We start from the raw sequence: 21,951 nt of genomic DNA on the forward strand, positions 1-21,951 counted from the left end.
TGAACGTGGTAGGGAAACTAGGAAATCTGAAAAGGGAAATGCAAAGGCTCAATCTCGATATAGTAGAGGTCAGTGAGGTGAAATGGAAAGAATACAAAGATTTCTGGTCAGATGAGTATAGGGTAATACAACAGCAGCAGAAAAAAAGTAGTATAACGGAAGTGGGAAGGGCAGAGAACTGTGAACAGGTTAGCGATAGGGTTGTTCTTATCAGAAACGACAGCAAACCGACGCCGACAACCATGGTTCAGGAGTACATGCGAACGTCGAAAGCTGCAGATGAAGAGATAGAGAAAGTATATGAGGATACTGAAATGTTAATACAGTATGAAAAAGGAGAGGAAAATCTGGTAGTCATGAGAGACTGGAATGCAGTTGTAGGAGAAGGAGTAGAAGAAAAAGTTACAGGAGAATATGGACTTGGGACAAGGAATCAGAGAGGAGAGAGACAACTCTGTTCAAGAATCACAAGAGGAAGAAGTATATCTGGAAAAGGCCAGGTGATAGGGGAAGATTTCAGATAGATTACAACATGGTCAGACAGAGATTCGAAATCAGATACTGGATTGTAAGGCGTTTCCAGGAACAAATGTACTCAGATCAAAATGTAGCAGAGATGAAGAGTAAGTTGAAGTATAAGAGATTGGTCAGGAAGAACCAATACGGAAAAAAGTGGGATACGGAACTACTAAAGAATGAAGAGATACGCTTGAAGTTCTCTAAGGCTATAGACACAGAAATTAGGAATAGCTCAATAGGCAGTTCAGTCGAAGAGGAATGGACATCTCTGAAAAGGGCAATCACAGAAGTTGGAAAGAGAAATATCGGTACGAAGAAGGTAACTGCGAAGAAACCATAGGTAACAGAAGAAATATTTCAGTTGACCAATAAGAGAAGGAAGCACAAAAATATTCAGGAAAATTCAGGTATACATATACACAGGTCACTAGGAATGAAATAAGTAGGTAGTTTGGGGAAGCTGAGAGGAAACGGCTTCATGAAAAATGCGAAGAAATTGAAAAAGAAATGATGTCGGAAGGACTGGCTCAACATATAAGAAAGTCAAAACAACCTTCGGTGAAACTAAAAGCAAGGGTGGTAACATTAAGAGGGCAACCGGAATTCTGATGTTAAACGCAGAGGAGAGAGCGGATAGGTGGAAAGAGTACATTGACGGCCTCTATGTCGAGGAAAAGTTGTCTGATGTGATAGAAGAAGAGTCGATTTAGATAAGATAGGGGTTCCAATATTAGAATCAGAATTTTAAGAGCTTTCGAGGTCTTAAGATCAAATAAGACAGAAAGAATAGATAACATTCCATCAGAATTTCCAAAATCATTGGGAGAAATGGCAAAAAAAAAACGACTATTCATGTTGGTGCGTAGAATGTATGAGTCTGGTGACATACCATTTGCCTTTCGTAAAGTATCATCTACACAGTCCTGAAGACTACGAGAGTGGACAAGTGCGAGAATTATCGCACAATCAGCTTAACAGCCCATGCATCCAAGTTGCTGACAAGAATAATATACAGAAGAATGAAAAAGAAAATTGAGGATGTGTGAGACGTCGATCAGTTTGGCTTTAGGAAAGGTAAAGTCACCAGAGAGGCAGTTCTGACGTTGCAGTTGATAATGGAACCAAGACTAAAGAAAAATTACGACACGTTCATACCATTTGTCAACCTGGAAAAAGCTTTCGACAATGTAAAATAGTGCAAAATGTTCGAAATTCAGAGAAAAATAAGGGTAAGCTATAGGGAGAGACAGTTAATATACAATATGTACAACAGCCAAAAGGGAATAATAAGAGTGGACGATCAAGAACGAAGTGCTCGGATTAAAACGGGTGTAAGGCGGGGATGTAGTCTTTCGCCCGTACTGTTCAATCTGTTCATCAAAGAAGCAATGACGGAAATAAAAATAAGGTTCATCAGCGGAACAAAAATTGAAGGTGAAAGGATATCTGTGATACGATTCGCTGATGACATTGCTATCCTGAGTGAAAGCGAAGAACTACATAATGTGCTGAATGGAAAGAACAGTCTAATGAGTACAGAATATGGATTGAGAGTAAATAGAAGAAAGACGAAAGTAATGAGAAGGAACAGCAATGAGATCAGCGAGAAACGTAACATCAGGATTGATGGTCACGAAGTAGATGAAGTTAAGCGATTCTGCTACCTAGGCAGCAAAATAACCAGTGACGAGCAGGGAGGATATCACAAGAAGACCGTCACTGGAAAAAAGAGCATTCCTGGCCAAGAGAAGTCTACTAGTATCAAACATAGGCTTTAATTTGAGGAAAAAAATTATGACCATGTACGTCTGGAGTACAGCATTGTATGGTAGTGAAACATGGACTGAGGGGAAACTGGAACAGAAGAGAATCGATGCATTTGAGATGTGGTGCTACAGACGAGTGTTGAAAATTAGGTGGACTGATAAGGTCAGGAATGAGGAAAGAAACGGAATATGTGGAAAACACTGGTAAGGAGAAGGGACAAGATGATAGGACATCTGCTAGTCCTCAGGGAATGACTTCCATGGTACTAGAGGGAGCCGTAGAGGGTAAAAACTGTAGAGGAAGACAGAAATTGTAATACATCCAGCGAATAATTGAGGACAAAGGTTGCAAGTGCTACTCTGAAATGAAGAGGTGACACAGGAGAGGAATTCATGGTGGGCCGCATCAAACCTGTCAGAAGACTAATGACTCAAAAAAGATATGTGTAATTGCGATACGTTGTTAGCAAATAGGCTTTTAATCACATCACTACTACAGAATCTGAATTTGCAATTAACAAGTTTTTGGTAGGGAGCACATTTTGCTCATGTGGGAGCGATCTAGTTGCTTGTAAAGCAATAATGTGGTAGCCAAGATCGCAGGAATTGTTTTTATTCCTTGATTATCGGTTTCGGCGAAACTAAAGCCTCCATCATCGGATCTTAGGACACACACTGGTTACAACATCAAGGCAAACAATGGTAATATTAATAGTTGTCTATAACACGCAGGCCTTACAAAATTGTCGTAAGTAGCACATGGGCGTCCAAGAGAAATGACTTTATAAATGTTAAGTGTCTCCATCACATACATCTCTCACATACGAGAGCTGTTTAAAAACTAAGAGTTACTAAGACATCAGTGGAGAGATGCATGTTGGAAAATATTAGGGAATGTATGAAAATAAATTACTGGAGTAGAAGAAGTAATGACTGCAATGAAAATTGTACAGCAATGAGAGGAACACGTAGTCAGGCGAATGGACGGTAAACGGCCCAAGGACGTTCTTTCCTAGATTCCAAGGCGAGAAGAGACTGAGATGACGACCTTGGAAGGTGGAAGGATCACGTTAGCATACTTTAAAGTGCAAAGCGGATGCGTAACATTGAAAACCGTACCACAAGGAAAACTGTTGAGAAGTCATTTGTCCACCAGCGTATGGCACATGATTCCTGCTGATAATAATGATTTAAACAAGGGGTAGTAGGCAGTTTCGTACATGTCCGAAAGAACACACACCACCCATTTATACAGGTATAACAATTCGCCTTCATGGGCAATAAATTCACCTGTTCATTGCGGATGTATAATATCGTTCGGCATCCAGTGGTATCTCAAAGTGGCGACCAAGGACGGCATGGACAAGGATTTTGGATAGGTGGTGTTAGATGAGAATGGGGGTCGGCCGGTAAGCGTGCCGTGATAATCCGTGCCATAGCGATAAATATTGTGTCCAGATGACGCGGTGATTACCGTATTTTGCGGGCTATAAATGCACTTTTTCTTCGAAAATTGCCTCCAAAATTCAGGTGTGTGTTATACTCGAAATTAGTGTAAAAATGTCCGATGTCTGATTTAAAATTTCCGCCACTCTTAAAAATGGCCATATATTCGATGCCATGGGAAACCCACCTCTATCTGGTGACATCGGATTCAACTGGCAAAAGCAGTGCAGTGATGCGTCGAACTAGATTTGCGGGGATTCACAAGCTTGCTACCCAATGATGCGTCATTGCAGTCCAAAGTGCCAGTGAACTTAAAAGTGATTTGTGTTATCGGTAACAGTGCAATGCTTTTGTTATCAGCTAGTTTCGCAATGGAAAAAAATGAAAGGTATTCATATGATGCGGAATATAAATTGAAATTAATATCATATGCAGAAGAACATGGAAACCTACCAACTGAGCGGCATTTCGGCCCTGACCCAACAGAAAAACCCATTCCCGATTGCAGGGTTAGTAAAGAAGAACTGAAAAAAATGAGGAAAACTAAACGCGCAAATAAAGGAATGAATGCAAAATGGTTTTGAAATTGATGCAAGGACACTGTCGAATTCGCATTGGAATTAATACAAAATGATTCACATACACGCTCATAAGGTAACACTGCAGTGGAACGTAACGGACTTTAAGGGTGGAGTTGGTTGGTCCTACAGGTTTAATGGAGCGTCATGGACGTAGCATGCCAACCAAAACCAAAATATCTCAGAAATTTCACCAAGAGTATGAAGAGAAAGTATTATCTTTCCATCGCTTTATTATTCAACATCGAAAGAAAGCCAGTGTGGAACTACGCCATATAGCGAAAATGGAAGAAACTCTTCAGACATTTGATATACCGAGTAATAGAACTGTTACCAAGAAAGGCGCAAAACTGTAACTATAATAAGAGGACATGGAAAAATGCACTACACTGCTGGCCTTTCCTATTGTGCTGACGGTACTAAACTTGATCAAATGATTTTCAAAAGCAAAACAACGCCAAAACCTTCTGAAATATGGCCAGGTGTTGTTCACGTAGATGACAAGGGTTGGATGGACGAGACTGGTATGAAATTATGTATTAACAGTGTGTGGGAGAGAAGGAAAGATGCTGTACTGAAGAAGAGTTCTCTTCTTGGGAAAGATCAGTTGAGCAGTCATTGAAAAATTCTGTGAAAGAGAAATTGAGACAGGGAAATACAGAGCTTGCTGTTATTCTAGGAGGACTTCCTTCGCAATTGCAACCTCTTGATATCACGATAAATAAATCATTTGAACTGCAAAATACTGCAGTAAAACAAACCCTGTCCTTTCCTTTTGTGTTATTCTGCTAGGTGTTTGTGTACCCTTGTGTATTTGTGTTTTTCCTGTCTTTATGTGTTTATCCACTAAGATTTATGTTGTAGAATTTTTCTAATACTAAGCTACATTCACTATGATCAGGAATACTGTTATCCTCAAATATAATTTGCATTAATAATATGTTATTTACTTTGTAAAGATGTTTAGACATTATTTTCGAAAGCTATTCTGATCTTTGATGTATTTACTTATGTCATAATTCAAGTAACACTGATGTATATGTTTATTTCTATTCTTTTGTAAAACCCGTATTACTACAAATGTTACCTGTATTGTTATGTACTTTAATGATGTTTTTTTTACCTTTGTAATTGTATTATTATGTTGTAAATTTATAATTGTATAGACACCAGTTCTTCAAATTAAGTTACATTTCACTGCACACGTTTCTGTTGGTCATAGTATATGAACAATAGATGAGAAGTTGGGACTTTTAGTGTTTGCACGTGTGCTGATAATTCAGCAAGGGACTGGTTAACAGCATTGCTGGTTCTAAGGACATACCAAACAGTTTGTGAGTGCACAAGTGATGGTTTATGGACTTGCTATATTGTCCGCAAGACTCTTCGATGGTGATAGTGCACCTGCGCAGTCGCAACAGATGGCTGCTGGCCGTCTCTAAAAGGACTACAGTGGGTCTGCACCTTTGATGGCCCACCAATACCATTATTTCTACAAGGACTGCAGTGGGTCTGCACCTTTGATGGCCCACCAATACCATAATCTCTACCAGGACTACAGTGGGTCTGCTCTGTGATGTCCTACATACCAATATTCTTCAAAACGTCGACTGACTCTGCGGTAGGTTTGCTCTTTTGTGACCCATTACCTGTCTGCATGTCAAGAGTCAACACTGTCTTTCCGTTGGAAGGACAACACTACTTCTTCAAGACTGCATGGAAATCCACTACTTCCGTGTGCATTGTCTTTTACTGCTCAGACTTTGAGAAAACAAACTGCAGTTTTACTGTGATGAATGATCAGGACTGTCTTTATGGACTGTGAGAAAATTTTAGCTTTTGACCAACATTGTATTAATCAGTGTGTGCATTTGATATCTTTCTTACTGTAATTATGAAAATTTTTTTCAAATCTGTATTGGCCAGTGCCCAAAACAATTTGTAAAATTGGCTATGTAAGTAGGCTGTCTAGGTTTTTATGTTTGTAACGTCACCTAGCGCTCTGTATGAAAATCACTGACTGTGCTGTGTGCAGTCTGTGGCTGGTGGGCATTGTTGAAATAGTCGCTATTGTAGTGTTGAGCAGTTGGCAGTTAACAGCGCGTAGCGTTGCGCAGTTGGAGATGAGCCGCCAGCAGTTGTGGATGTGGGGAGAGAGATGGCGGAGTTATGAGAGCGGATGATCTGGACGTGTGTCCATCAGAGACAGTAAATTTGTAAGACTGGATGTCATGAACTGATATATATATTATGACTTTTGAACACTATGAAGGTAAATACATTGTTTGTTCTCTATCAAAATCTTTCATTTGCTAACTATGCCTATCAGTAGTTAGTGACTTCAGTAGTAAGAATCTTTTATTTAGCTGACACTATTGGCGCTCGCTGTATTGCAGTAGTTCGAGTAATGAAGATTTTTGTGAGGTAAGTGATTCATGAAAGGTATAGGTTATTGTTAGTCAGGGCCATTCTTTTGTAGGGATTATTAAAAGTCAGATTGCGTTGCGCTAAAAATATTGTGTGTCAGTTTAGTGATGATCAGAATAAGTAAAGAGAGAAATGTCTGAGTACGTTCAGTTTTGCTCAGCTGTTTGAAAATCAAATAACGTAAGGAGTTTACCAGCACAGTAATTCACTAATTTTTGTAAGGGGACGTTTCAAATCGAACTACAATCAAACAAGTGTGTCAGTGGATAAAACAATCATGGTATAGAGTGAGAGAAGACATTAGTGTTATACCTTTAAAGAAGAGCGTCATAAGTAATGCTCTTAACGGAGCAGAGTATGGGGAAATGTTCATCAAAAATTCCTACCGTCAGATCTCACATCTATTTAGTTGAGTGCCATCTACAGGAAGATTCCGACTAGAGAGAACTTACACAACATTATGAATCGTGCCCCGACCTGTCAGTAATTCGTAGCCCGTCGCTGAGGCAAATACTTTGGTTGAGGGAGATGGCGCGCATGGAATGTCAAAGAGGACTTTGACAATACGGGGAGGTGCGTGGTGGAGAGAGCTAAGTGGCGGTTGGGTACTGATGTTATCCCGTGCCGTTCTGGCTTGCAAGGCTCCTGTGTCCCATAGAAGATGTTGTGATCATACAAAGAGCGGGGCGTGAAGAGTTTGATGCTGTTTGGGACATCTGGTCTATTTGCAATAGGATCTGCTTTGGGAGGTTGTGAGCCTTCGGAATTTCGTTCGCCGACCTCCCTGACACCGCCACCCGGATCAGCTGTCTTCAGCGCCGACGAAGAATACGGTGAGAACATACTTAATGTGGAACCATTCAAATTACGGTTTCGTTTCTGTGCTGCATTTAACTGGTTTTTGATGCAGGTTAATTCGACGACTATTTCATGACTCCGTGCTAATGGTTCCCGCCAGAACCTTAATATTCGCTAGTTGTACTGTTGGTAGCCGATATTTTACTACTTTCTATAGAGAGTTTCTGTTCAGCCTCCCTGTATTGTAAGTGTTCACGGATTAGCGCCACTTCTGTCCATGCTGCAGTATTCTGTGTATGAGAGACTTTGATATCCGTGCCTCCCTGGTCGTTAACCTATTGGCCTCGATAGTATTGACGCTGCTGATTATTTTCTAATTAAGACGTTGGTACTGTGGATATTGATTATCCTCCGGTATTTGTGTACCTTACGCTGTGAAACAGAGCGGACCTACTTGCCTTGTGCGGCTCTGTTTTGTAACTTGCTTCCTTTTTGTGGGAAGATTAAAGTAAAAATTAACCATTATAATAGCAATGCGTTTATACCGGGATGTGTTTGTTCAAGTTTAAAATCAGTGTGAGCGAGCGTTCCCAAACTGTCGACTGATTACAAAATCCGGTCTAAGTGCCAAAAATAAAAAAGAAATTCATTTTATTGTAAAAAATATTTGCCTAACCTTCGTCAACTATAACCGGGCTATCTAGGAATCAGTGTGAAAGTGGTTTAAAACATTGCCACCAGAATGCGCCAGGTGCTAAGTGCCACATGCTCTGAAACAAAATGCATGCTGTTGTTTTTAGTTTGAGATTCAATTGTGTTCAAGTTTCAGTGATTAGTCCTGTCTGTTGTGTTTACTATTGTGGTTTATGTAATGGATGAAACAAGAAAACGTAGAAAAAGGGGTGAAGGTAGTGTTTGGCAAATAAATAAGAAGCTAAGAGCCGAGGGAAAAGAGAACAATAAGAAAGTTACCTTACCTCAAAAACATCCTCCACCTGATGAGTTAAGTGTATATGATAACTTTAACGCCTTAGGACTAAGGCTTCTTTGAAGAACTTCCCTTGATTATGATTTTTCTGTGGCGTTTCAAACTAACCTATGTTTAGATTATGCAGACCACGTTAGGTTAGGTTTGACTTTGTTCCTGGACTACATTAGACCTAACTGTGCAGAGTAGCAAGCAAACACGCTATTCGTGGCGGTCACAAATTAATTAATGCCTCTAAGTCCCGTGTTTGTTTTGTTGTAGGTTTCATGCCAGTGCCGCTATCAGTGTAGAGACATTTCATTGGAAAACCAATTAAACTTATTCAAGCAGTTCTACGAAATAGGTGATAATGTTGAGCAAACCTCTTATTTGATGGGAAACGTAAGTGCGTGCAATGTTAGAAGAAGGCGTCATGGTTCTTACGAAGAACCTGAGGAGAGTCGCAGACCGACTAGTGTTTTTTATACAGTTCCTGATGACGAAGGCGAACATTTTCAAGTTTGCAAAAAAAACGTTCTGTAAATACACAGGTGAAAAGTGGAAACATTGGTAAAAGCAAAAAAGAGTAGTGGTGTTACCTACGTTAAAAGTAGGGGAAATGAAAACAAAGAAAGGAAATATACACCTGCTGATGTAAAACGCAGTGTTGAACACATCAAAAGTTTCACCAAGAACGAAAGCCATTACACAAGGGCTAAAAGCTCCCTTCTATTTTTAAGCCAAGATTTAAATTACAGCAGAATTTATGAGGCGTTTTTTACGCTTTACCCAAACACAAACATTAGATATTTGTACTACAAAAAAGGATTGAAAGAACACTTTCCCAAACTGAGATTTCGCCGCCCAAGGAAAGATACCTGTAACACATGTGATCTGGGCAAAAGTAAAATGTTGAATGTACATCATACTTCACTATAATTTCATCACAGACGCGCTGAAAAAGCTAGAGAAGAGATGAAGCGTGATTGTGTATATTCTACTACTCCTACAAGATGCATGCACAGTATCCATAAATTTACAACAGGTTTTCTCTTTGCCAACATTGTCACACTTCCAAATGTATTATTTACGTCAATTTTCTTGTTACAATTTGGGATTGCATATGGCAGATAATAATAAAGGTTTTATGTTTCTTTGGCACGAGGACATGAGTGGTAGAGGAGCCAACGAAACAGCGAGCTGTGTGTTAAGGGGGATTAAAAGTAAAATTACCCGAAAAAAAAGTTAATAGTGTGGTCTGACAACAGCTGTGGCCAAAACAAAAATCAAATGGTATTGTTCCTATGAATATAGTTGGTCTAAAATGATTTCTTTGATGAAGTTCACGACAAGTATGTTGTCTCTGGACACTCATACTTTACCTGTGACCGAGATTTTGTTCTAATTGAAAGAAGAAAAAGAGTAGAAAAATGTTATGTTCCTTTGGATCTTGTGAGAGTTTTGTGTAATGCCAATAGCAAAACTCCTTTTCTAGTCACTATGATGAACGATGATGATTTTTATGACTCCTCCAAAGTAGCTAAAGAACACCTCATCAGAAAAAAGTTGGAAATTTCTAAGGCTGCTTGGCTCAAAGTTTCCAAAACAAACCCAGGAAAAGTGTTTACAAAAAAAATTTCAATTAAGTTGAAAAGTGGACACAAACGAATGTATTCAAAAAAGGTGTGAAGATGGAAATCATAAAAGGCTTAGATCTACCCCAGCTTGAACGAACAGCCAGATTGAAAACTGAGAAGGAAAACTTAAAAAAGATTATACTGTGTCTCAAGCAAGAAAACAAACAGTTTTACCAAAATCTGACTGAGTAAACACAGCAGCTGTTTATAGACTGTAAAATTTTAATATTTTTTTTATAAAACAGTGGTAAATTAATACAAAATGTGCGTTTTTAAACTTTTTAAAAGGAATTTCGTTTGAAATAAAACTTGTAAGAACACAGTAATGTGCTTGATTTTGTCTGTGTTCTTTAATTAGTTTGTTTGCTAACACAGCACTTCTGCATGCATAACTGACTTTTCATAATAATATAGTCATTGTAGAAAACTGTAAAGAGTAGTTGCCAGACTTTTATAACAGTGAAATTATTATTATCCTTCCCACGCGCCTTTATTTACAGATATAAGTGGTAGACTTAGCCCGGTTTTTATGTTCCATCAACAATTTTTGTTGTTCTTGTTAAATGTTTTACAGTAACTTTACTCCAAAAAATGTTTGTAGAATAACTGTCTTCCTTTGTTTAGGCTACAAAAAATAAGGATATCAAAAAGGAATGCTTTCTGGACTTCCTCAAAACAGCAGTTGTGTCACTTACCACGAATTTTATGATCAGTCGAAAATTTTCAGGCTCTTCCTGCTATGTCTTGTGCGCTGTTTTCTCCCGTTTTTAATTTAGTCATTGGTCTTGTAAGTTGCCTATAAAATATTGTCTGTTTGTGAGAGAACTGAATACTTTGATTTAGAAAACTTTCTCCTTGTACAATATGTACTTTAGATATCGTATTCAATTGCTGAGCAAAATTAGCTGTTGGATGAACCTGTGTTGCGCATGTGAACAGTGTAGTGAAATGAAACTTTAAACTTCATAAAACACAAAATTTGAAATAAAGAAAATGAATACAATTAAATGCCAAAAGAAAGTAATTGTATGCTTAATGAAAACTATTCAACTAAAACTCAGTACTGAAATATGTTATGAACGATGCGTAATATGAATTGCAACGTTAAACTAAAAGTAAGAATACCCTCAAAAATAAATTACTGCTCTACTCGGAAGAAAATAATTGTCTGAAATTAGCAACATTGTTCACTGAAAGCTAATGTACTTGCTAGCACGACACCTGAGAATCCTGTCTACACATTGTTTGCGCAAGAATGCAGGGTGAGGTCTGCCCTGAAATAAAAGTGACTTGCCTCTTGCTCAGCGTGCTGTTATGTCTCTGATGTACTGACGTTCTCGAAAGCAAATATAAATCAATAGATGCAGCAGTTAAAGATAAATAATCTGCTCCAAATTCCTTTTGTCAGATACAGTTCTGTGCTTCGTGTGGCGCAAGGTGCAATGCACACACGATAAAATTCAAAAATTTACTATGAATCATGAAAGTTGGTATAAGTTTTAAGAAAATCGTTTTTGAGAAATCAAACTCTGATTATCGAGAAAAAGACAGCACAAAATAAGAAGACTCTAACAATTACATAATTCTCTCATTACAAAAATTACAAACACCCCTTAAAAGTCATCCAAAATCTTCACCAATATACAGGGTGTTTCAAAAATGACCGGTATATTTGAAACGGCAATAAAAACCAAACGAGCAGCGATAGAAATACACCGTTTGTTGCAATATGCTTGGGACAACAGTACATTTTCAGGCAGACAAACTTTCGAAATTACAGTAGTTACAATTTTCAACAACAGATGGCGCTGCGGTCTGGGAAACTCTATAGTACGATATTTTCCACATATCCACCATGCGTAGCAATAATATGGCGTAGTCTCTGAATGAAATTACCCGAAACCTTTGACAACGTGTCTGGCGGAATGGCTTCACATGCAGATGAGATGTGCTGCTTCAGCTGTTCAATTGTTTCTGGATTCTGGCGGTACACCTGGTCTTTCAAGTGTCCCCACAGAAAGAAGTCACAGGGGCTCATGTCTGGCGAATAGTGAGGCCAATCCACGCCGCCTCCTGTATGTTTCGGATAGCCCAAAGCAATCACACGATCATCGAAGTATTCATTCAGGAAATTAAAGACGTCGGCCGTGCGATGTGGCTGGGCACCATCTTGCATAAACCACGAGGTGTTCGCAGTGTCGTCTAAGGCAGTTTGTACCGCCACAAATTCACGAAGAATGTCCAGATAGCGTGATGCAGTAATCGTTTCGGATCTGAAAAATGGGCCAATGATTCCTTTGGAAGAAATGGCGGCCCAGACCAGTACTTTTTGAGGATGCAGGGACGATGGGACTGCAACATGGGGCTTTTCGGTTCCCCATATGCGCCAGTTCTGTTTATTGACGAAGCCGTCCAGGTAAAAATAAGCTTCGTCAGTAAACCAAGTGCTGCCCACATGCATATCGCCGTCATCAATCCTGTGCACTATATCGTTAGCGAATGTCTCTCGTGCAGCAATGGTAGCAGCGCTGAGGGGTTACCGCATTTGAATTTTGTATGGATAGAGGTGTAAACTCTGGCGCATGAGACGATACGTGGACGTTGGCGTCATTTGGACCGCAGCTGCAACACGGCGAACGGAAACCCGAGGCCGCTGTTGGATCACCTGCTGCACTAGCTGCGCGTTGCCCTCTGTGGCTGCTGTATGCGGTCGCCCTACCTTTCCAGCACATTCATCCGTCACGTTCCTAGTCTGTTGAAATTTTTCAAACAGATCCTTTATTGTATCGCTTTTCGGTCCTTTGGTTACATTAAACCTCCGTTGAAAACTTCGTCTTGTTGCAACAACACTGTGTTCTAGGCGGTGGAATTCCAACACCAGAAAAATCCTCTGTTCTAAGGAATAAACCATGTTGTCTACAGCACACTTGCACGTTGTGAACAGCACACGCTTACAGCAGAAAGACGACGTACAGAATGGCGCACCCACAGACTGCGTTGTCTTCTATATCTTTCACATCACTTGCAGCGCCATCTGTTGTTGAAAATTGTAACTACTGTAATTTCGAAAGTTTGTCCGCCTGAAAATGTACTGTTGTCCCAAGCATATTGCAACAAACGGTGTATTTCTATCGCTGCTCGTTTAGTTCTTATTGCCGTTTCGAATATACCAGTCATTTTTGAAACACCCTGTAGGAAAAAGAAAGTATTAAATGAATTTCCATCTCCAAAATAAAGTATTCCGGATAGCTTCTCCCAGATTCACAATTACAGATCACATTCTATGAAAAACTCAACTGCTTGCTACTACGCCTCAAATAAGACTATCTCAGAGCTTCACAAACACAGTCTAGCACAGCTGACTGAGCAATAACTCAACCACAGATAAAACTAACCACATAGTCAAGGTTCTTATTCACTACTACTACGGGGCATTCATTCACCTTTGTCCTAGTACAGTAAATGTGTCAAATTATTTACAAAAGCAAGAAACATATGAGAACCTTACGGTCTACCCTAACTTTTCTGGCGCTCCTGGCGAGTCGTTAATTATTCCGGGGGAAGGAGAGGTTGATATCAGCTTAACACTAATTATTCATTGCGTTCTTAGCTCGCTCACCTGAATATGTTGTTTCATCGATCTCTCCTAAGCTGCACTCACACCTGACATTGTGGCTGGTTCCTTAAATTGGTATTTAATTGTTACATATATTTGTAAGAGAGTATCTTGTGTGTTATTGACGTGTTCTGCTCCCGTGCTTAGCTTAAAGGTCAGTGTGGCGTGTCAGCTGGCGAGTCGGTTCCGGACGGGACACTGCACTTTTCCGCCTGGGAGGCTAAGGCGATTTGTACTAACCCTTATGTTTTGCTGTACTTACGATACCGCTGTTATTTTGTAACTGTTCTTGTTTGTAAAATTTTATTTTAGCTTTAGTATAGCGAGAGAAGGTAGCCAAAGAAGGCATTTTGGAAAGAAACAAGATGGGCTTTAATGATATTAAAGAAATGGAACCCCACCTATCACAATCAAAGGTGGCAACATAAGCGGCCAAAGACTCTACTAGCTAGGGCATAACAACCTATGGCGAGCTAACATACATCCACAAGCGACAACATCGGCAAGCCCCTGCATATCAGCAACATTGACTGGGTATGCCAGTTGCTATTACAGACGACCAACAGACTACAGCAGGGAAACCGACGAGCCACCACTCTCACCCACAAACAAACCGCCGACACTACCCTACACTGTGAATCTATCGGGCATAAAACGATGATGAACCTAACTGTTGTAGGTATGCTGATGCTGATCGAGAAATCAACACCGACACCCAGCGGCAGCCGCCGAGTGACAGCACCGCACAACGACAAAGGTATCGACCCACACGATACCCACCACTGACAAAGCCTACCCTTAAACGACCTGTCGCAGATAGCAAGAAAACCCAACTATCACAGAGGTTTTTTTTTTTCCTTGGGTCTTGCCTAGACACTTTTTTTCCTCTGCCCTTCAAACCGCTACCCTTGTTCAACTTTCGACCCAATCTATCTCCACATGACCGCGTTTAATGTTTAAGCTCAACCAGACTTAGGAGCAAACATCGCAGTACCCACATCCAGCGAGTGAAAATTAACGGTTATGCAGAGATGGCAGTAGACCTTTTGTGTTGGCCATCATGCCGGTGAGGGCGTGGAGGGGCTCCACCTCTTTTATAATACAAAAAAAAAAAATGAAACCTCCTGCCCCACTCTCTCCATTCTCGGCCAAGAGTGAGAGAGGGGGGGGGGGAGGGAGGGAGAGAGAGTGCGTTCGAATCCAAAAGATGGGTGAAATTTTAATCTCCAGAATGTGGTCGGCAGAGGAAGGAAAAGTGGTAAGATTCCTGATCACCAGGGTATTCGCCAATGTCCTGGGTTAAATTTGATATCGTCCACAAAGTTCATGGAGCGGCGGCGTGTGAAGGTGTTGGCGGTGAGCGTTCGGTAGTATGGGGAAGTTAACTCCGGCGGTCGTCTTCGTGCTAGCCGGGTTTCACCCAGTCCTTTCTTTCACCATCATACGGCACAAACATAACATCCATCACAGTCACCTACACTCAACAAACAACATATAAGACACAACTCCTATACGGGGGCCGGATAAAAAAATGGGAACACCGCGAGAAATGGGTGCTTGAACATAAATGCAGATGCTAGCCAAGCCTGCAGCGTGCGCTGACCACGAACGTCATCCGTGCAAAGCCCACAATACAAGTGTCAGTCGAGGTCAAAACAGTGTTCTTTGTATTCCAGAATGAGATTTTCACTCTGCAGCGGAGTGTGCGCAGATATGAAACTTCCTGGCAGATTAAAACTGTGTGCCCGACCGAGACTCGAACTCGGGACCTTTGCCTTTGGAAGGTAGGAGACGAGGTACTGGCAGAAGCAAAGCTGTGAGTACCAGGCGTGAGTCGTGCTTCGGTAGCTCAGTTGGTAGAGCACTTGCCCGCGAAAGGCAAAGGTCCCGAGTTCGAGTCTCAGTCGGGCACACAGTTTTAATCTGCCAGGAAGTTTCATATCAGCGCACACTCCGCTACAGAGTGAAAATCTCATTCTGGAAACATCCCCCAGGCTGTGGCTAAGCCATGTCTCCGCAATATCCTTTCTTTCAGGAGTGCTAGTTCTGCAAGGTTCGCAGGAGAGCTTCTGTAAAGTTTGGAAGGTAGGAGACGAGGTACTGGCAGAAGTAAAGCTGTGAGTACCGGGCGTGAGTCGTGCTTCGGTAGCTCAGTTGGTAGAGCACTTGCCCGCGGAAGGCAAAGGTCCCGAGTTCGAGTCTCGGTCGGGCACACAGTTTTAATCTGCCAGGAAGTTTCAGTGTTCTTTGTAGTTCAAATGGCTCTGAGCACTATGGGACTCAACTGCTGAGGTCATTAGTCCCCTAGAACTTAGAACAAGTTAAACCTAACTAACCTAAGGACATCACAAACATCCATGCCCGAGGCAGGATTCGAACCTGCGACCGTAGCGGTCTCGCGGTTCCAGACTGCAGCGCCTTTAACCGCACGGCCACTTCGGCCGGCTTATGCCCGAGGCAGGATTCGGACCTGCGACCGTAGCAGTCGTGCGGTTCCGGACTGCGCGCCTAGAACCGCGAGACCACCGCGTCCGGCGTTCTTTGTAGTTGTGAGTGCATTGTGTCGGAGCTAAGTGACCCCTGAACGTGGGCAAATTTTTGATTCTCATGTGACTGGGTGTTTCAGTAACCAAGACGGTCGATGTGTTTGGTGTTTCAAGAGTCACCGTATCGATGATTTACAGGAATACAGGAAAAGTGAAAAAACATCATCCGCTAAGTCACTTGCGAATGAAAGTGTGTGTTGCTTAATTGTCACTGACAGCCACGTAAGGGGATTGTGATAAAAATAAGAGGACGACAGATGTAAAGTCACTGCAGAACTGAATGTCGCACTTGCGAACCGTATCAGCAACAAAATACGAAGACAGCTCCATAACCTGGGAACTGCACGGCGAATTGGAACTCCAAAATCAAACATCAGTGACGGAAATGCCCATAACAAGAAAAAATGGTACCGAAGCCATAGAATCTGGGGTATGGAAGAAAGTCATTCGGTCGGCTGAGTCTTGTTTCACTCTGTTCCCAATTTATTGCCGAGTTTGCATGTCAGAGTGAAACAGGTCGGAGTGCATATCGTGGTATTCCATGGGCTCCATGGGATCCTCTGTAAGGATTGTGTGACCATTTTGGCTGATCAGGTTCATCCCATGATATAATCTCTGTTTTTCAATAGTAATGCTGTGTTCGCAAACACAGAGACCCTGTTCATACGAGAACTTTATCCTGGAACTCTTCCATTTGGTCCGTGTTCGCAAAGAAAAACAATGAAATCGGAATTGTGAGTCCGCCTTGATGCAAAACACCTTGTTATTTGCTTGCTTATTTATTCCCCAAACTAGTATCGCCGACAAATATCATCGTCGCCGGGCCGGCCGCTATGGCCGAGTGGTTCTAGGCGCTTCAGCCCGGAACCGCGCTGCTCCTACGGTCGCAGGTTCGAATCCTGCCTCGGGCATGGATGTGTGTGATGTCCTTAGGTTAGTTAGGTTTAAGTAGTTCTAAGTCTAGGGCACTAATGACCTCAGATGTTAAGTCCCATAGTGCTTAGTGCCCTTTGAAACATCATCATCGCCGAAACTAGTTTGGGGGAATAAATAAGCAAACAAATAGCAAAGTGTTTTGCAGCAAGGCGGACTGACAATCCCGATATTGCTGCTGTTCATAAAGATCGCGTTGTTCAAGACTGGTTTTCTGAGCCCGATGACGAATTGTCATGTCTCCGCTGATAACCACAGTCATCATGTCTCAACGTTACTGAGCGTTTGTGGCCTTTGTGATCGTTATCCACCTCCATCACTGTAACCTGAACTTACCACTATTTTGCGGGAAGAATGGTATAAGATTCTCTTTGATACCATACAAAACCTGCTTATATCCATTCCCAGAGGACTAGAAGCTGTTATGAATGCCAACTGTTTTCTCACATCGTGTTAGGCATGGTAATGTGTTGTGGTCTTTGTGTTTCTATATCTTTGTTCTCTCCCTGTATACCCGCGAGAGAAGGGGCCATAGTGTGCGGAGGAAGGCGGTTGAACACACCGCGTGGGATCTCCCAGTCAACAATGCCATACGACTCTCTCTTTTACTATTTTTTACGTTCTAAGTACATAATAATAGTGCATATTTTGACATGTACTGAATAGATCTGCGTTTATGACCGTATCTCGTAGCTCTTTCCTTTCATACTGCGTTCTTCACCAGTTCAGATTTTACATAGGTCTATAGTATGCAGCACAGTCCAGGGCAAAACACACAAATTTTTCGATACACTTTCGTTGAAAACTATACACAGTTGCTTAGTTATGTTGTGGTTTTCGGGAGGAAGGTAATTCATAGTTCCATCTGAAATTTATGTTTTCCTTGATTTCCCCAAGTGGCTTATAGCAAACGCTGCGATAGTTTCTTTGAAAGGGCACAACTGATACCCTCCCCAAGCCGGGTAAAAACGGCACGAGACTCCAATTTATCCCTTGTAACAAAACACATGCAACAAAACTGCATACAAAATATTCCACATTTCTTCTGGGATTATCCGTCTTGTGTGAAAGCGTCAAAATTTCCTTTTATGAATTGAACTCTTCCTCTCAGGGAAGCAAATACACCCAAAGTGCTCAATTATTTAATATATAGATTCCAACATCTGTCTTCACTAACATTTTTTTTCCGTTAATAGCTGCCCCTTGTGCGATGGAAGCTATACCCTGAAATCATAACTCATGTCCCTCCGTCTTGATTCTGCGGAGTAACTCATTTCTGATGTTATCAGTCCACTTAATTTCAGCATGATTCTGTAGCACCACATCTCAGACGCTTCGATTCCCTTTTTTTCTAGATTTCCCACAGTCCATAATCCACTTCCATACAGTACTGTGCACCAGACGTTTCATTCCCAGAAATACCTTTTTCAGATTCAATGTGGTTCATGTTCATGTTCATCTTTTGGAGGGAAATGCTTCTTCTGCCTGTGTTAGTTTGCAACTTATGACGTCCTTCCCTCTACCATCATTCGTTATTTTGTTGCCGAGGTAGCAAAATTGTTTCACTTCGCATATTTCGTGGTCACCAATATTGATATTAAGTTTGTCGTTAATTTCGTTTGTTGTCTGTCATACCTGAAAGTGGACGATGCGGCCAATTCTACACCTTATTTTAGATCTATATGACAATGCTATGCTGATTATATTTATATGTTTTGACGACGCCATTATGGCCTTATCACTTTAGGACATGGTGTAAAAAAGATCTGAGGATGGTCATTGCGGACTGAAACCGGTCATCGTCTAAAAAATTCATATTGTGATCAAAGACAGAAATAAACATTTGACAGTATTGGGTCACTGTTTGTATACGCGACCATGTCGCAGTTGGTGATACCTGAAAACCTTCCTATTTCTTTGGTTGACCCTAATTCCATATTCCGAGCTCATTAGACAGTTTCATTCAACAAGTTCTGTATTTCCCCCTCATTTTCGCACTGTATAGAAATGTCATCAGCTCCTTTTATTCTGGACATCAATCTCAGTTCCGAACTTTATTTTGTATCCTTCATTGCTTCAGTCGACGTACAGATTGAACAACAGAAGAGAAACATCGCTTCCCTGCTTTAAACATTTTTTAATCTGAAAAACTATCTCGTGATTCTTGTACATAAGAGATCTATTAGGAAAGTATCCAACTTTTGGTCAGTAAAAACTGGCTTACCTGGAGCATTCACCTTCAAAATAGTTCCCTTGGGTCTCCACATACTTCTCCCAGCGGAGCCGGCACTGTTGAAAGCATGTCTCTTTCGGAATGGAGTTTAACTCGATTGTCGTCGCTCCCATAATGTCCTCTGTTGTCTGAAATCGCTTTCCTTTCAATGGCATCTTGAGAAGCCGCAGGCAACCATATCAGGGGGAGTACGGAACCTGTTGAAGCACAGGAATTTGGCTTTTTGCCAAAGAAGTCCTGAATCAAGAGCGAGTAATGTACTGGAGCATTGTTCTGATGGAGGCACCAGTTTCCAGTTGACCGCATATCCTCTCTCTTGCACTGCGCAGCGTCACGTACGCGACAGAGAACATGTCTGCAGTACTCTTTGGTGATTGTTTAACCCGTGGTGCGTAGTCGTGGTGTACTAGACCGTGGAAATCAAAGAAACCAGTCAGCCTCACTTTGACATTGATGCCCCTTTGGCGGGCCTTCTTTGGTCTCGGTGATAAGGAATGCTTCCACTTTGACGACTGGAATTTGGTTTCCGGGTCGTACTCGTACATCCAGGACTCTTCACCTGTGATTGTGGCATTCACTAAGTTGGGGTCATTGTTTCTGGAGTCCAGCATGTCCAGTGAGACTTCAACTCGACTTTGCTCTTGTTCCGCCGTCAGCAGCTTCGCCCCGAATTTCGCCGACACTCTCTTCATGACCAAGTCTCCGCTCACAACGGAATGTGCCGAAAAAGGCTTGATGCCCGTCTCTACATCTACATCTACATCTATACTCCGCGAGCCACCTTACGGTGTGTGGCGGAGGGTACTTATTGTACCACTATCTGATCCCCCCTTCCCTGTTCCATTCACGAATTGTGCGTGGGAAGAACGACTGCTTGCAAGTCTCCGTATTTGCTCTAATTTCTCGGATCTTTTCGTTGTGATCATTACGCGAGATATATGTGGGCGGTAGTAATATGTTGCCCATCTCTTCCCGGAATGTGCTCTCTCGTAATTTCGATAATAAACCTCTCCGTATTGCGTAACGCCTTTCTTGAAGTGTCCGCCACTGGAGCTTGTTCAGCATCTCCGTAACGCTCTCGCGCTGCTTTTCGCTGGATCATGTCTATCTCTTCTATTAATCCAACCTGGTAAGGGTCCCATACTGATGAGCAATACTCAAGAATCGGACGAACAAGCGTTTTGTAAGCTACTTCTTTCGTCGATGAGTCACATTTTCTTAGAATTCTTCCTATGAAACTCAATCTGGCGCCTGCTTTTCCCACCATTTGTTTTATGTGATCATTCCACTTCAGATCGCTCCGGATACTAACTCCTAAGTATTTTACGGTCGTTACCGCTTCCAATGATTTACCACCTATGGCATAATCGTACTGGAATGGATTTCTGCCCCTATGTATGCGCATTATATTACATTTATCTACGTTTAGGGAAAGCTGCCAGCTGTCGCACCATGCATTAATCCTCTGCAGGTCCTCCTGGAGTACGTACGAGTCTTCTGATGTTGCTACTTTCTTGTAGACAACCGTGTCATCTGCAAATAGCCTCACGGAGCTACCGATGTTGTCAACTAAGTCATTTATGTATATTGTAAACAATAAAGGTCCTATCACGCTTCCCTCCGGTACTCCCGAAATTACCTCTACATCTGCAGATTTTGAACCGTTAAGAATGACATGTTGTGTTCTTTCTTCTAGGAAATCCTGAATTCAATCACAAACCTGGTCCGATATTCCGTAAGCTCGTATTTTTTTCACTAAACGTAAGTGCGGAACCGTATCAAATGCCTTCCTGAAGTCCAGGAATACGGCATCAATCTGCTCGCCAGTGTCTACGGCACTGTGAATTTCTTGGGCAAATAGGGCGAGCTGAGTTTCACATGATCTCTGTTTGCGGAATCCATGTTGGTTATGATGAAGGAGATTTGTATTATCTAAGAACGTCATAATACGAGAACACAAAACATGTTCCATTATTCTACAACAGATTGACGTAAGCGAAATAGGCCTATAATTATTCGCATCTGATTTATGACCCTTCTTGAAAATGGGAACGACCTGCGCTTTCTTCCAGTCGCTAGGTACTTTACGTTCTTCCAGCGATCTACGATAAATTGCTGATAGAAAGGGGGCAAGTTCTTTAGCATAATCACTGTAGAATCTTGCGCAGTTTCTCTGATAATCCCGTTCGCTGTGGCACTGGCCTGGTCATTTCGGCATATTGGTGTCCGACTGAAGAGTGACTCTCTCTCCCCACCGACGTGCAGCCGTCTTTAAACCGGTTGTACCTCCTCTTAACCTGTGTGATACCCATAGCATCGTCACCGAAAGCCGTCTGGGTCTTCCGAATGGTATCCACCTGGCTGTCGCCCAGTTTCTGGCAAAATTTAAGGCAGTAGCGCTGCTCCAGTCGTTCCTTCTTTGCCCCTGCAGTGGAAAACCGACGCGACCGCATCGCACTACCCCACTTATCTGCTGCTTGCCGGA

The 21,951-nt window shown here is 41.8% G+C and overlaps 1 non-coding gene across 1 annotated transcript; it reads left to right on the forward strand.

Annotated features, from left to right (window-relative positions):
* Nucleotides 1–15,892: 15,892 nt before the first annotated feature.
* Trnap-cgg (transfer RNA proline (anticodon CGG)) lies at nt 15,893–15,967 on the forward strand. The gene has a single exon. It is a non-coding gene; the product is annotated as a tRNA-Pro (tRNA).
* Nucleotides 15,968–21,951: the final 5,984 nt, after the last annotated feature.

Source organism: Schistocerca serialis, chromosome 8, assembly GCF_023864345.2.
Source record: "Schistocerca serialis cubense isolate TAMUIC-IGC-003099 chromosome 8, iqSchSeri2.2, whole genome shotgun sequence".
In the NCBI taxonomy this organism is placed as follows: Eukaryota; Metazoa; Arthropoda; class Insecta; order Orthoptera; family Acrididae; genus Schistocerca; species Schistocerca serialis.